General features: G+C 48.9%; 1 protein-coding gene across 2 annotated transcripts in view; it reads left to right on the top strand.

Moving 5' to 3' along the window:
* The window catches only part of GLI2 (GLI family zinc finger 2), a 275,040-nt gene that overhangs the window by 64,619 nt on the left and 195,773 nt on the right, over window positions 1-14,648 (top strand). The gene's annotated exons all lie outside the window — the stretch shown is intronic.

Raw genomic sequence — 14,648 nt, 5'->3', positions numbered from 1 at the left:
AAGCTATAGTTTCAAAATAGCGGCCATTATTCTGAAATAACTTTGCCGTGTAGACATATCCAGATTGCCACTGCTGTCATTTCCATTCTAAATGCCGTGCAAGAGGTCATACAACTAAAGAAACTCCTTCTAGGCTCTCAGTATTTGTTATCTTAGAGAAATTGATTGCCTTTTTTCCTCTTAGCGAAAATGCTAAGGGTTTGATCCTGTTGGCACTGGGATTGATGGCAAAATGCTCCTGGAAGCCAGTGGACGCAGGATCAGACCTTCCAATGTTAATCATCGAAGCTGAGAGTTAAGACTGGCAAGGTATGTATGTACCTTGCTCCCTTTCCCACCGCTATTCCGCAGCAAGGGGAAGAAAGTGTTAATCAACTCATCCCCAAATCAGAGGATCTGAGGGAGGCCTTGCCCGAGGGGAAGGCTGTCAGTCAGCTGTCAGCAATTAAGAGTGGATGTAAAAGGAGTGGAACCTCACTGACTGGGCCTACAGCTCAAGGAGACTCTCACTTGTAGCCCAGGGACAAGCTGCCTGAAGTCCCAGTAGGCCTATAAAACGCATCACCTGGAATTCACTTATGGAAGAGGATACCTTTCAGTGTGGCGGCAATATTAAGAGAGCTTTGTTACGCTAACAAAACTGAAACTTTGTGGTCTTGGTGGGCAGGACCATCCAGGCACCTTCATGGGGTGTAGCACATTTGTCCCCTCTTTGGAGAGGCATGTTAATACTGTGGTAGAGTCCCTTGTCAGCCAATTCTGTGTTTTTTCACAGTCAATATTTGGACCCAAAATTAAATGTGGGAACCAACACAGGGGAGTGGTCTTCAGAGTTAAGCCCTGTTAAGGAAATTGTTACAGTGCCTAACAGGAACCTTGAAAACCTCTCCTTTTTGTCAAGTCAGTTGAATTGCATCTTTCCCTGAATGATCCCATGTATTGTGCTCTGAACTTCAGCAAGAGCTAGCTTTGCATACTGATATTTTCTGCTAGCTGGTGCAGAAGAGGGAGGCTAGGGATTGTGCATGGACTGGGTGGACCCCACTGGTCTTTTTGAGGACAGGGACAGAATGTCCTTTCTCAGTACTACACAGAGACAAATTTAGAATGTGACAAGTGGTGTCTCCAGCTGTCTAAATGTTTAGGGCTTTTTTCCTCTTAAAACTATACCTATTGCTAGCCAGATTCTACCTCAAAATGAATTCCTCTCCTTAAATACATAGTAATTTCTCATCTCAAGAAGGCTGTAAAATTTGTTTTTTTTCCTGCTTCCTACACTATTCAGTAATATAGTCTTGTTTTCAGTTGCCAGAACCGTGACTCCAGTCCTTTATAGCACAACTAGTATAGATCTGTTTTACCTATCCCCTCTTTCCAAATCTCTGACTAGGTCTAAGAAACATACTAGTATTTTCCCTGAGGGTTTCCTAGGTGCTAAAAAAAGGAAACAGCTGTTGGAATGTAAGACGTTGGAGCTGTTCACCTGTTAGATAAACCTTGTCAATAAAGAAAGTGTCTGGTAAAAGACCCTAGAAAACTTTTTACCAAGGTATTAACTTTGGAGATGGGCCTGAGCTGTGAAGTTAGATTCTGGAAGACAAATCCAAAGTTTTAAGTGAGTTTGGATTTAGTTTTCTTGTTAAGTTTAACTATTTTTGCATTCTTAGGAAGGAAAATTTTCAGAACTGATTAAATTAGGGACAGAAGTTACACGATTCCTGGAAATCTGCCATCAAGAGGTAACTTCTGACCTCTGTTAAACCAACATAAAGTCATGATTTATGATTCAAGCATCTGCTTATGACCATCACCATTGAGAACAACACCTAAATGCATTCTTAACTTTGGCACATTTTAAAGTCCCATTGATGAAAATTAGGCTTAAGCATGTGGTTAGGTGCTGTTCTGAATAAGGATGCTGTCTCAGATTAAAGTCTGAATTTAGAGTAAATCCAGATTTACTCTGGTATACTGAGACTGGAATATGGCACCAAGACTTGATGTTCTTGACCCTTTTGGTCTCATACTGAAGACTTGATTCTTATTATGCATATGACTTGTTTCATATTAGCACTGTACTGTCAACTCAGGAATGAATGATTTACAAGCTCACCATTTCTCATCTTATTAAAATGAAATGGAAAAGAAAGAAGAGGATTGTTTGAAGATGTCAGGAGAAGTGTGATGAAAGCATTGTATAATGAGATGTAAAGAGCAAAATCTATATCCTACTGTGAGAAGAAGAGTTAATAAATTATCTATCGTGGGTAGCAGTAAAGTGGACTCTGGATCTGATACTAGCCAATGAACTTTATGAATAATACGACTGTTTTCTTTCTTGAAGGCCTTTCTCTGAAATTTCATTAGAATGAAATTAGTGCTTCTGAAATGGAAAACTCCTTGAAAGAGGAGGAGGGTGTGTGTGGAAGAGAGAAATGAATCAGGATGCTTCAGATATGTTGCAAAAGTAGCTAAGTATAAATGGAGAACTAGCAGCTCGTAACTGAAAGGGTACCCCTTGACTTCTGATTGCTACATGATATTAGCAATTATATAGTCATTTTCAGCCTCAAAGCTCTTGATGGAAATTAACTGACATGGTGTTTATTTTATACTTCCATTTTACAATAGAGGGGAAATGGAGGCAGGTAGGTTAAATAAGTTGCATGAGGCCATGTTGTGGGAGGGACCAGGAGGATGAGGATGTATGTCAGTTTTCAAGCCAAGCTTAACATTTGTGAGTTCTTGGCTTCCAGGTAGGCCCATGACAGCAGCTTTGAGCCCTGGGACAGATGAGTCAGTGGGACACCTTACATGCAAAAGCCATGACCATGTAATGTGGTCTGCCTGACATTTGAGTGGTGCTGGTGGCCAGGGAGCTGAGCAGTTGGCTGTGCTGTTCCAGCATCAGCAGGGTTTCCACAGGCCAGCCTGGTAAGGTTTCCAACAACCTAATTGGAAAGACCCTTTCCCAGTGCTTCTGATGGGCAGAGCAAAGGAAGCTGTTGTCCCAGGACCAGGCAACTGGTCTGGACATAGCTAAGGGAGGCCTGGCACAGTCTGGTGGCACTTGAGAGCTGGCTGCCCCCTAGCCCTACTCTTCTACCCAAGGTGCCAGAGCCAAGCTTCCTGCAACACTGCCAGCCCTGCCCATGACATCTTTTCCTGAGGCCGTACTCCAGTCCCACCCCTTCTGAGTCCCCGCCCCACTCACTCCTCTCTTACCCTCCAGCTGTTACTTGCTGTTCCCCCGCCTGTGCTTACTTCCCCCAGGTGGGGGCATGGGGTGCGGTACAGTTACAGGCTATGAGAGGGCACGTGGGTGCAGAAGCTGGTGTGGGGTTGGACTCTAGGAGGGAGTTTGGGGTGGGGGTGGGGCTCTGGGCTTGGGCAGGGGCTTGGTGTGCAGAAGGAGATAATGTGGGGGCAGGGCTGGGTGGACAGGGGTCTCCTCATCCATGCCTGCAGGCACTACCCTTCCTGGCCAATTGGAGCTGCAGAATTGTCATTCAGGATGGGGTCAGTGCCCAAAAGACCCTGTGGCCCCAGGGATGGTGCTGGCTACTGCCAGGAGTGGTTCAGATCAAAGGGAGGCAGGAAACCTGCCTTAGCCCCCCCTTGTACGGCTGTGGGCCCTGGGCCCTTCTAATATCTCCCAGGTACTTGCTCCCCTTTCCTCCATTGGCAGGCTTGCTTCACGTCTATGTTGAGGCCACTGCATGTCTCGGTGTCGTCCAGCATAAGCTTGTGATGGTAGCGATTATTTCATTTGATGGCGCCTACTTTCTGTATGGCTTATATTCTCATATGAGCAAGTCATAAGCTAGCAGCAAGCCTCTGCTAGCATATCAACCCCATATGTCTTCTCCAGAACCAAATAAGCATAGTCTATAAATACACTTCACGTTCTTTCCGATTCTGCAGTCACTGTTGTATTAAGTGGTGCTGCACTATGTTACTCTGATCAGAACTTTTCCTTGTAGAATCTGCATAGAATCACAAATATTATTTTTACTTAAGATCTAATAAAGTGAAGCAGAACAGCTATATTAACAAAGTGATTTAAGTACCCTCATTGGTTCACTGTGGTTTTGTGACTTGTACAGTCTGCACTTTTACTTCGTGTATTCTGAATATTTGGCCCACATGTTGTCTGTGGCCTTAAATATGTTAAGTTGTGGCAGCAGGAAGAAAGATTGGTGGTGTTGACGCTGTCAGAGTAGAAGAGTTCTTTCAGGCTAACAATCTGTGTTTCATACTTTTAGTCTCCGATAGCTCCCGCTTTAGAGATCTTCTTTGCCTCTTTTTATAGTAATTAATTGATCAACTGCTCAGAAATTTGACCTTGCAGAAATGACATCAGAGAAGACTTGCTTAATGTTCAGTTTTTCCCCATAAATCATTCTGGCAAAGGAGTTAGCATCCCGTTTCAATTTCAATAACAGTGTGTTTGGAGCAGGGATTAATAATGATGATATTTATGAGTTAAATCACACCACTTTTGCAAAACTGGCCACATGCTTTTCAGTGGCCTGAAATTTGGGGAGAACAATTTAAAACACTCACATTTAGCATGTCTTCACTATACGGGGGATCAACCTGGCAGGGATTGAACTGCCCCATGTCAATTTATCATGCCATTGAAGACATAATAGCGTGTCTACACGTGCAAAAAACTTCAAAAAAAGAGGCCCTTTTTCAAAAGAGCGGGAGGAGCGTCCACACGTATAAACCCGTCTTTCGAAAGAAAATCAAAAGAACGGGGCTCAGACTTTGAACTCTGAACCCCGATCCCGTATCAGGAAGATCTCTCCCTTTTGAAATAATAAATCGAAAGAGTACACGTGTAGACACTCCAAAGCCCACTCTTTTGAAATACAGGTCTGCCATGGCGCCAATCAGCTGGAGCGCGGGGCCGCTCCAGCCGGCAGCAGTGGGGCTCTATGGTCCCTGCGTTCAGCTGCTTTAAAGCCACACGCACACAGGAAACCCATGGCAGGAAGCTGAGAGCATGCTAGGAGCAGCCTGCATACGAGCTCCAGCTGCACCCTCTAGCGCCCACATGGCCAGCAGCCAGACCCCCTGCGAGACTCACGGCCCCCCCCCTCCGAGCCCTCAAAAGCCTCCCAGGGGGAGAAAAAAAAAAGGGCTTCCTCCTGGACAGAGCGGGAGTTGTGGGACCTCCTCGGCCTGTGGCAGGACAAGGAGGTCCTCCACCACATGGGGGTCAAGCGGCGCAATGCTGCAGCCTTCGGCCGCCTGGCAACGGGCCTCTGCACCAAGGGCCACCCGGAGCATACCCCAGACCAGGTATGCTCCAAAGTGAAGGAGCTGCAGCAGGCATATGCCCAGGCCAGGGACCAGCGGCCTGCCCCTTCTACCGGGAGCTCCGGAGCATCCTGGGGCCCCAGGAGAGTTCACCCCCCCCGTGGCCTTCCCTGGACACTTCCGGGGAAGAGCTGCAGGGGAGGAGGTGGAGGAGCAGCCCGGATCAGGGACCCAGGGGGGCGAGGGGACCACAGACTGGTCAAGCGAGGAGGGGGAGCTGACCGTCCTCATCCCCTCCTGCTCCTCCATCTGGGCGACCGAGGGCTGGCCGTTCCCAGACCTCGCCGAAGGACCCTCTGGTACGTACAGGGAGAGGCGCACACCTACTCCAAGGGTGGGGGTGATGCAATGGCTAGGTGCCCCTACATGAGACTGGTGGTCCCGGGCCGTACACAGGCCAGCCCCACCACATGGGATGTGGCACCCCACAGTGGCGCATCAGCAACGCCCAGCACCTGCCCTCAGTGGACAGCGCCGTAAGCCATGAGGAGTGGTGGCTGGTCGGTGCTGGACAGTGCCTGGGGCCCGCATACCGCAGGCTGGGAAGGGCCACCTGCGGGAGAGACCCCTGGAATCACACCCAGGCTGGGAGGCCTGGTCTGGGGTGGGGGCAGATCGGTGCTCCCTGGGGCGTCAGTGTCCCTTGTGGGGGTGGGGGCCTCATGGGTTGGGCTCAGGCAGGTACACCACAGCCGGCTCCCCTCCATCCAGGGCACACTACTGACATGCTCTCCTCCTCTCCACACAGCCACACCATCTGGGGGCCAGGAGAGCCCCGCACCATCCCTCGTGCCAGACAGCCCACCTACTGCAGCTGTCCGGACGCCACTCCAGGCAGTGGCCATTGGGGCTGTGGCTGGAGGGCCAAGGAAGACACAGCCACCCAGCATCAGGCCAAGGTGGCTGAGGAGCACCTCCTGCCTGCCCGGGTGGATATGGAGTGGCGGAGGGCGGCCTGGGACCAGCTGCTGGACATGCTCCAGGGCATTGGCCAGGCTGTGCGGGAGCACACAGCTACTATGGCCCGCCTCCTGGCCCCCCCGGCAACTCCCCCTGCTGGCCTGTCCCCTGCGCCCCCACTGAGCCTGCCCCCTGCGCCCCCACCAGGCCCACCCACCGGCAATATTTGCTGGTGCTACCAGCACCTTCTCCCCCCACCAGGGACCCCGCATCTGGGGGAGCAGGGGCTCCAGGGGCCGACGGGGCTTGCGGCCCACCACCCCTGCCCTGGAATGAGTGCCTCACCCCCCGCACCAAGTTAGATGTCCCCCTCCAAGTTAGGTTCCCCCTGTATATATTCGAGGACCCAGTTTTACACAAATGTTTCTTTATTGTTCACCACCCCATGCTGTGCTCCTTGGTGGGTGGTGGATGTGCGGGTGCGGTGCTGGTGGGGATTGGTGTGGTAGGGATGGTGGGTGATGGATGTGCATGGGATGTGGGCGTGTGTGTGGGTCAGAGGTGGCTGTCGGCAAAAGCCTGCCTGAGGGCCTCCCGGATGTGGTGGCCGTCCCAGTGGGCCTGGCGGATGGGGGCGGCACTCGGCTGCTTATAGACAGCGCCAGCCAGAGGGGGCCCCCCCCAGGGACATAGGCACCCCCTTTCCCTCCACTATGTTGTGGAGGATGCAACAGGTGCCCACCACCTGGGGCATGTCGCAGACCCTGGCCTCCAGGCGTATGAGGAGGCACCTCTAGCGCCCCTTTAGGCAGCCGAAGTCCCGCTCCACCACGTTGAGGGCATGGTTGAGGCGCTCATTGGGGTGGGGGTCCAGGTGTCCCGGGTAGGGCCTCATGAGCCATGGCTGCAGGGGGTACGCTGCATCTGCCGCCATGCAGAGCGGCATGGTGACGTCCTCTGCCACGGGGATCTGCTGCTGAGGGACGAAAGTGCCAGCCCCCATCTGGCAGCAGAGGCCGGAGTTCCGGAAGATCTGGGCATTGTGGGTGCGGCCGGCCCAGCCCACGTAGAGATTGGTGAAGCGGCCCCTCGCGTCCACCAGGGCCTGGGGCACCACCGAATGGCAGCCCTTCCGGTTGATGTACTGGCTGGTGCTGTGTGGCGGGGCGCGGATGGGGATGTGCGTCCCATAAAAGCGCCAATGCAGTTTGGGAGGCCCAGGTCCAGGAAGCTGGCGACAGTGTTGCCCACATCCCCCTGGGGGACGACGCTATGGAGCAGCATCGCGTTGATGGACCTGACGACCTGCAGAGGGGGAAGGGGGACACGTGCTCTAGTGTGGGTGTGGTGGCTGCTGCCCCCCCCCTCGGGCCCATTCTGCCCCCCTCCCATCTGGCTCCTGCCCCGTGCAACCCCACCCCTTCCATCCGGACCCTTGCAGGGGAGGGTTCCCCTTGCCCCAGCCCCCCCCACCCAAACAGCCCCACCTTACCTCCATAAGTACAGCCCCAATGGTGGCCTTGCCCACCCCGAACTGCTGTCCCATGGAGCGATAGGAGTCTGGCGTGGCCAGCTTCCATATGGCAATTGTGACCCATTTCCCCAGGGTGAGGGCTGGCCGCATGCAGGTGTCATGGTGCTGGAGTGCGGGGGCGAGCCCGTGGCAGATCTCGTCGAAGTTCCGCAGCCACCTTTCCTCGCCCCACTCCCCTAGCACCACACGCTCCCACCAGTTGGTGCTGCTGGGGTGGGTCCAGAGGCGTCGGGGTACCCGGTGGTGCCCTGGGGGGGGAGCCCCACAGCCCCAGGGGGCCCGTGCAGCCACCCAATGAGCTCGGGTGCAGCTGCAGCGAGGGTGCACAGCACTGCTAGCAGAGCGTCCATAATGGAGCTGTTGCTGGGCCTCCATGGTGGGCACGACTGGGCTCTGACAGGCTGGGCAGCACTCGGCTTATGCGGAGGGAGGGGCCCTTTAAAGGAGGTGGCTGGCTGCGGCCCCGGAAGTAATAGCTGGCCATGGGACCCTGTCTGCGGCGTTTCCTGCCTCCCTTCTTTCAAAAGAGAGGTTGGAGCTGTGTGGACGCTCTCTTTTGAAAGACCTCGACGGCATTTTGAAAGAGCAGATCAGAACGCTGATCTGAAAAATGGTGGCGGGTTCTCTCTTTCGATAGCCCCTTTTTCGAAAGCCAAACTTCAATTTTTGCCCTTTCAAAAGGGCGCTTATGTATAGAAACAGCTAATAAGTGAATCTCCAAATGCACTTCTGTCGATGCCAGTACTTAGCAAAATGAGAAGAGTAGCTGACACTGATAGGAGAGCAAACCCCGTTGATCTTACTACATGGAAGACACTGTAATAGGTCAACTTCAGCTACGTGGTTTGCGTTGCCGAGGTAGATCAATGATAAAGGTAAGTGTGGACAAGGCCTTAAGAAAACTTTTTGCAGTATGGACTACTGTTTGTATTGAAGGCAAAGGACAAACTCTGCACTTGACTTGTGGAGTTCCACTTAAGTGTCCAAAAGCAGATTTGTCTCTTGGCTTTTAAAGGCCTAGGAGCTGTCTCTTATTATGTGTTTGGCCAGTACCTACCATGGCAGGGCCCAAACTCAGCCGATACCTGTAGGGACTGTTTGAATAACGTCGCTTTTTTAAAATGTTGAGATATTGTGGGGAGGGTTTCTCTTTTGACCCCATACCAAAAATTAAATCAGTCCTAGAAAGTGCTAACTGCCTTTGTTAATGAATCCCAGGATATATCTTTCCCTTTCAAGTCCCCCCATCCCACCTCTCCCAATGACACACACCAAGTTTCTAAATTGATAGTGTTTATGTCTGAAACACTTTTCTGATGTCTGGTTCTGTCAAGGCTAATTTTAACATTTCTAAAGTTGGGTAAAAATACAGCCTCATTACTTTGATGTCAGAGCAAAGTTTACTATTAGTGTATTCTGGGGTTTATCATTTTAGTCATGTTTAACACGGTGGTAGCAGGCATGCACTATTAAATCTGGCTTACTTTACATTCCTGTCCGGGATTATTTATTTGGAACAATTTCCTCTCTATCAAAAGACATGGCTAATGCTGAGTTTTAATGTGTTATTTACACACAAAATAACCTATTTACAACTCGGTATCTGCCGGAGGGAGAATGAATGGGAACAGTGCTCCCTCCATTCTGTTCTATCTGAGTTTAACAATCTGGATTGCTAATAGAACCATTTATCATGGGGTGGTAATTTATTTTATGTGAGCTGCACAGGTCTGTCTGCCTCTGATCTATGGAAATACTTAGTATATAGTGAAGTCCAACAAGTCATTTGGCGTCAATATGGGAAAACCGACCTGGAGAACTGGGAGACAACATTCCCTTTTTCTAGTGGGTGACGCTCCTTTGAATATTTGTGCCTCAGCTGATGAAATTCAGCCCCCTCCCCACTTCCTATGCACGGTAAGAGTAAAATGGTGAGCTGCTATGCCAAGGATCGGTTTGGTCGCTTAATTTATGGGCTGGCAGGAATGCCGACTACTGCAGAAGCAGCACTTCCAATAGACAGAATATGGAGGCGGGAGGTCCTGCCCAGTGCTCTGTAGAAGACTTTTGTTTCAAGAACATGAGTGGTACTGGTGAGTTTTGGAGTATGGTAAGTCTATGTACTTGTGGAGGAGGAGGAAGTGGAAAAGTCCCAGCAAGACCTCAGCAAAATAAACGTCTGCACACGTGTTCCTGAGAATGTAAGAGATTAAAAGCAAACACCCTGTTAGCTCATCAACTCAATCTGCCTTGCCAGGGTGGGGATCTCCCCTAATGATTATTCTTCATTCCTTTTACCGATTATTCCAGAAATATGTGTATGAAGCACTCACATGTTCTTCATCATCCTGCTCCCTTTGATGTGTGTGAAATGTCTTTAAAATGTTAGAAATGGTGCACTCCCTCTAATCTCCTGGTTCCGCTCATCAGGGCAGAAAGTGGCAGCTAATGAAAGTAGAAGAATGGGAGAATCCTATTGTTTTTTTTTTCAGGGTGTCCAACCAGTTCTACAGTGATCTACCATATTATTCTGATAATTAAGAAATTTTATATTTATTGTTCAAGCCAACTAGTCACACTCAGCCGACCACATAGGCACATGTGGCTAGCATGTTGGACACCAGAGATTTATACTGCAAGTTCTCCATGGCAGGGAGTGTCTTCTGCTGTGTGCATAGATGTTGCCTACCATAGTGGGGTCCCATACCTTGTTTGGGACCTCTAGGCACCACTGTAATACCAGTAGGATTCTTGGTTGTCTGTTGTGTCTGACAATGACAATGTCATTGGTTGTGGACTTGCATACCAATAACAGGTGTACTATACATAGTTTTACTTGCCTCCTAGAATGCCAGTTCTGTAAAGCCCTTTAAATGAAAATGTCTTGTCACTTGATGTTTTAGAATGGACTCCAGTACCACAGTGGTCCCTGCACCTATTGCTGCTGATATAGGCTGCCAGCCTCCTTGTCTCGTGTGCTCTCATGGAGTGCCTCTGGGGAACTCTAAGGCTGCGTCTACACGTGCACGCTACTTCGAAGTAGCGGCAGTAACTTCGAAATAGCGCCCGTCACGTCTACACGTGTTGGGCGCTATTTCGAAGTTGAAATCGACGTTAGGCGGCGAGACGTCGAAGTCGCTAACCCCATGAGCGGATGGGAATAGCGCTCTACTTCGACGTTCAACATCGAAGTAGGGACGTGTAGACGATCCGCGTCCCGCAACATCGAAATAGCGGGGTCCTCCATGGCGGCCATCAGCTGGGGGGTTGAGAGATACTCTCTCTCCAGCCCTTGCGGGGCTCTGTGGTCACCGTGGGCAGCAGCCCTTAGCCCAGGGCTTCTGGCTGCTTCTGCGGCAGCTGGGGGTCCGTGCTGCATATACAGGGTCTGCAACTAGTTGTTGGCTCTGTGTATCTTGCACTGTTTAATGAAAGTGTGTCTGGGAGGGGCCCTTTAAGGGAGCGACTTGCTGTTGAGTCCGCCCCGTGACCCTGTCTGCAGCTGTGCCTGGCTCCCTTATTTCGATGTGTGCTACTTTGGCGTGTAGACGTTCCCTCGCTGTGCCTATTTCGATGTTGGGCTGAGCAACGTCGAAGTTGAACATCGACGTTGCCAGCCCTGGAGGACGTGTAGACGTTATTCATCGAAATAGCCTATTTTGATGTCGCAACATCGAAATAAGCTATTTCGAAGTTGGGTGCACGTGTAGACGTAGCCTAAGGGTTTCAGATGCTTAGACAAGACTGGCGTTGTTACTAAGATATCATGCTTGTGAAAGATGCAGACATTCACTAGCTGTTTCTTACTGAAGTGCACTGCTAGTGAGAGGGTAGAAGCTTTCCTGGCTAAGGTAGGTGAGGTCAACCCCCACTAACCCATGTTATTTTTTGGAAGCTACTGTTTGATCAGCAGTTTGAGTGGTACACCAGCCAGCCCTGAGGAACCATGCCTATCACTCATGAAACTGTTACCCAGGTGCAAAGAGCTTTAGTTGGATCACACACAAGTCAAGGAGATAAGGAGCATCTTACAGCCAAATGGTCCACCAGGCAACTGTGCACCCTAAGCAGGAATCCGTGTGATCTTGCTAAATGTCTCTTCCCCTACGTCCATTGTTCTCAGCATTTCGAAGTTTAACTGGTAAACCAAGCAGCACTGGTGGCTTCAAGAGCCAGCGTTAATGTTAGATGCCCTACACGTTTCCTTGTGGTATGTTTCTGAAAAGAATGGCCTCAGATGCCTATCATTTTGAAACACCGTGAAATCTCTCCCTGCAGCTAGGCTGTGATGGAGACTAGCTTACTTTTTTGACAAACTGCAGATAGGTGGGGCAGAAAGAAGGCTTATGACCTGCCTCAAATGATGCAACAGCAAGGCTTTCAGGGAGTCAGCATCAGTCCTTCCAACCTCTCTGTGAGATGGAGGTTATTGCCAGTGGAGGACAAACACAATGTTGGACACAGAAGTGTCCCTGCAAATCAAGGGGCTGCTCAGTGAGAAGAGACTTAGTATTGCAGTAATTGTAAAACATATAATTCTGAAAAATCAGAATTTTTCCTGTCCATGATCTTGCACTAATGAAGGTTTTCAGGTGCCTTCACTGTGCCGGTCATGTCCTGCTCACTTGCTCGATTCTCTGGTAAGCGCTCTTATGCTTCCGCCAGTCTACCTCTTATGAGTGGGAAAAATGTAAATCTCAAAGGAAGATCATGCACTGGCTTAAAGTTCCTCAAGTTTATCAAGACTGACTTTACAGTAAGTTTGTATAGCACCTAGCATCATAAGACCTGATTTACCTGGTCTCTAGGCCACTATTATAAGTAACTAAAACTATCCCTCCAGTATGCCGGAAATGTAATGGTCGGCTGAAACACAAAACGAAATTTCTGACCAATTTTGAATGGAAAGGCATGTCAGGATAGAGTCTTAGTTTTGCTCTCCTGCCCAATTCCAGTATCTCAGGCCAACCTAAACTATTTTGGTAGGTTTATTGGTAAAGTCATTCTTCTCATGCATGTTTTATGTTGTTACCCAGTGATGCTGTTAATAACTAAGTGCTCTGCCAGAGGTATTTGCATTTGGGCACTGTACATATTGTTTCTTGGGCACCAGAAGCCAGCTGCCAGGATTGACAACTCTAACAGAAGCTATTCTGGGAGTTTGTTTGTTTTTTTTCTTAAAGTATCTTACTAAAATCTTCTGGATTGCTTTCAATAGTCTCTGGGAGACTTACGTCAGTTCCAGGAGACTCCAGGCTAATCCTGGAGCATTGGCAACCGTACTGGCTGCATCAGACAACATTCTTATCTTATTTTCCATAGACCCAGTTCAGAACTGTTCCTTTCAGCAGGTTCTGCCATCTTAGTATCAGCTGTGTGGCAAACTTCTCCAGCTATAATGAGGAGTTTGGTAGCACCTTTAAAGACTAAAAAAATGATTACGACATCAGCCTTTGTGAGTGGCACCTCACTTCATCAGATGCATGAAGTGAAAGAAACAGACAGCAGGGTTGCAGAGATGGGAGTGTTACATTGAATTAGCTCTACCAGGGTGGATGCGGAAAAGGAGAGGCTACCTAAAGTGGTAATTCCATATGGTAATGAGAGAGCTGGTCCCTAGCCAAACCCCTTTCTGATGGTGTCAAATTTGCATATGAATTTCAGCTCAGCAGTTACATGTTTGAGCCTGCTCTTGAAATTTTGCAAATGTTCTCCTACTGGGTTTTGTAAGTTACCGTTCTTGGTGTCTGATTGGTGTGTTGTGTTCATGCTGATGTAGAGATGGTCTAGTTTGTCCAATGTACCCGGGAGAGGGGTGCTGCTGGCAAATGATGGCATATATCTCATTAGTGGATATGCGGGTGAATGAACCTTTGATGTGTGGTTAGATCTTGTGTTAATGTGACTAAGGCAGATGTGTGGATAGCGTTGGCAACAAGATTTGTTGCAGGGATTGGTTGCTGGTTGGTGTTTTGCTTGTGGGGTGTGGTTTGTTGGTGGTATTTGTCTCTCTCAAGTTGAGGGGGCGAGCAGTGTGAACTGATTTAAGGGGGCACAGCACGATTGGCTGCTGGGTCTCAGGCTCATCCATCTAATTAAAAATGTTGAAATGTTACTGTTTTTTTTGTGTGTGTATTCACATTTATATACCGATTAATAGTTTTACATTCTAAATACTCATTTGCTTACACATGCCAAAAGGGTTTTTTTTTTTTTTCATATGAACAGAACCAAAATTTCCTTCAGTTTGGTTTACATTAGAAGGGCTGAGGGACCCTGCTAATCCATTGTTCTGGGAGCGTTTGTCTTTCTATTGCCGTGAGGTTAATGTTGTAATGCTCTTTGTCAGACAACCAAAGCAATCCGAAAGCAGCACTTGCTGGGTTTGAACCGAAATCTGACCTCTCACCCAAAGGTAAAGTCCAAAGGTGAAATTATTCTCTGTGGTATAAATACAGAATCAGTGAAATTACTGTCATGTTGTTACTCAAGATTTGCACCAGCATTACTGAGTTCAGTGATACAGCAATCATTTCAAAAAGTCAAGCCATTTAATGCACCACTAAATAGAGGGTGAAAAACTAGTAAATTTTAAAGGCTACAAAAGACTCCTAAAATAGCCCAAGTGCAGGAAGGCTATTAATGCAAAAGTAAATAATTACATTAATGTACGCAAGCGGAGAAGCTAGTTGTGTAAATCACTTTAAAGGGAACAAGCCTTGGATAAAATCTATTCTTTTATCACACAGATTAGGTCTTCCTTTTGACGCTAAATAATTGATAGGGTTTGGTAAAGCATTCCACAGCTGCCTTTGCAGAGCAGTGGGACTGCTCCTGGGGTCAGGAAAGTGGCAGAGAAAAATGTTCTCAAAACCGCTGTGCATCC

This window comes from Carettochelys insculpta, chromosome 8 (genome assembly GCF_033958435.1).
Source record: "Carettochelys insculpta isolate YL-2023 chromosome 8, ASM3395843v1, whole genome shotgun sequence".
NCBI lineage: Eukaryota > Metazoa > Chordata > Testudines > Carettochelyidae > Carettochelys > Carettochelys insculpta.
The sequence above is the reverse complement of the archived record's forward strand: the minus strand, read 5'-3'. Positions and strand labels throughout refer to the sequence as shown.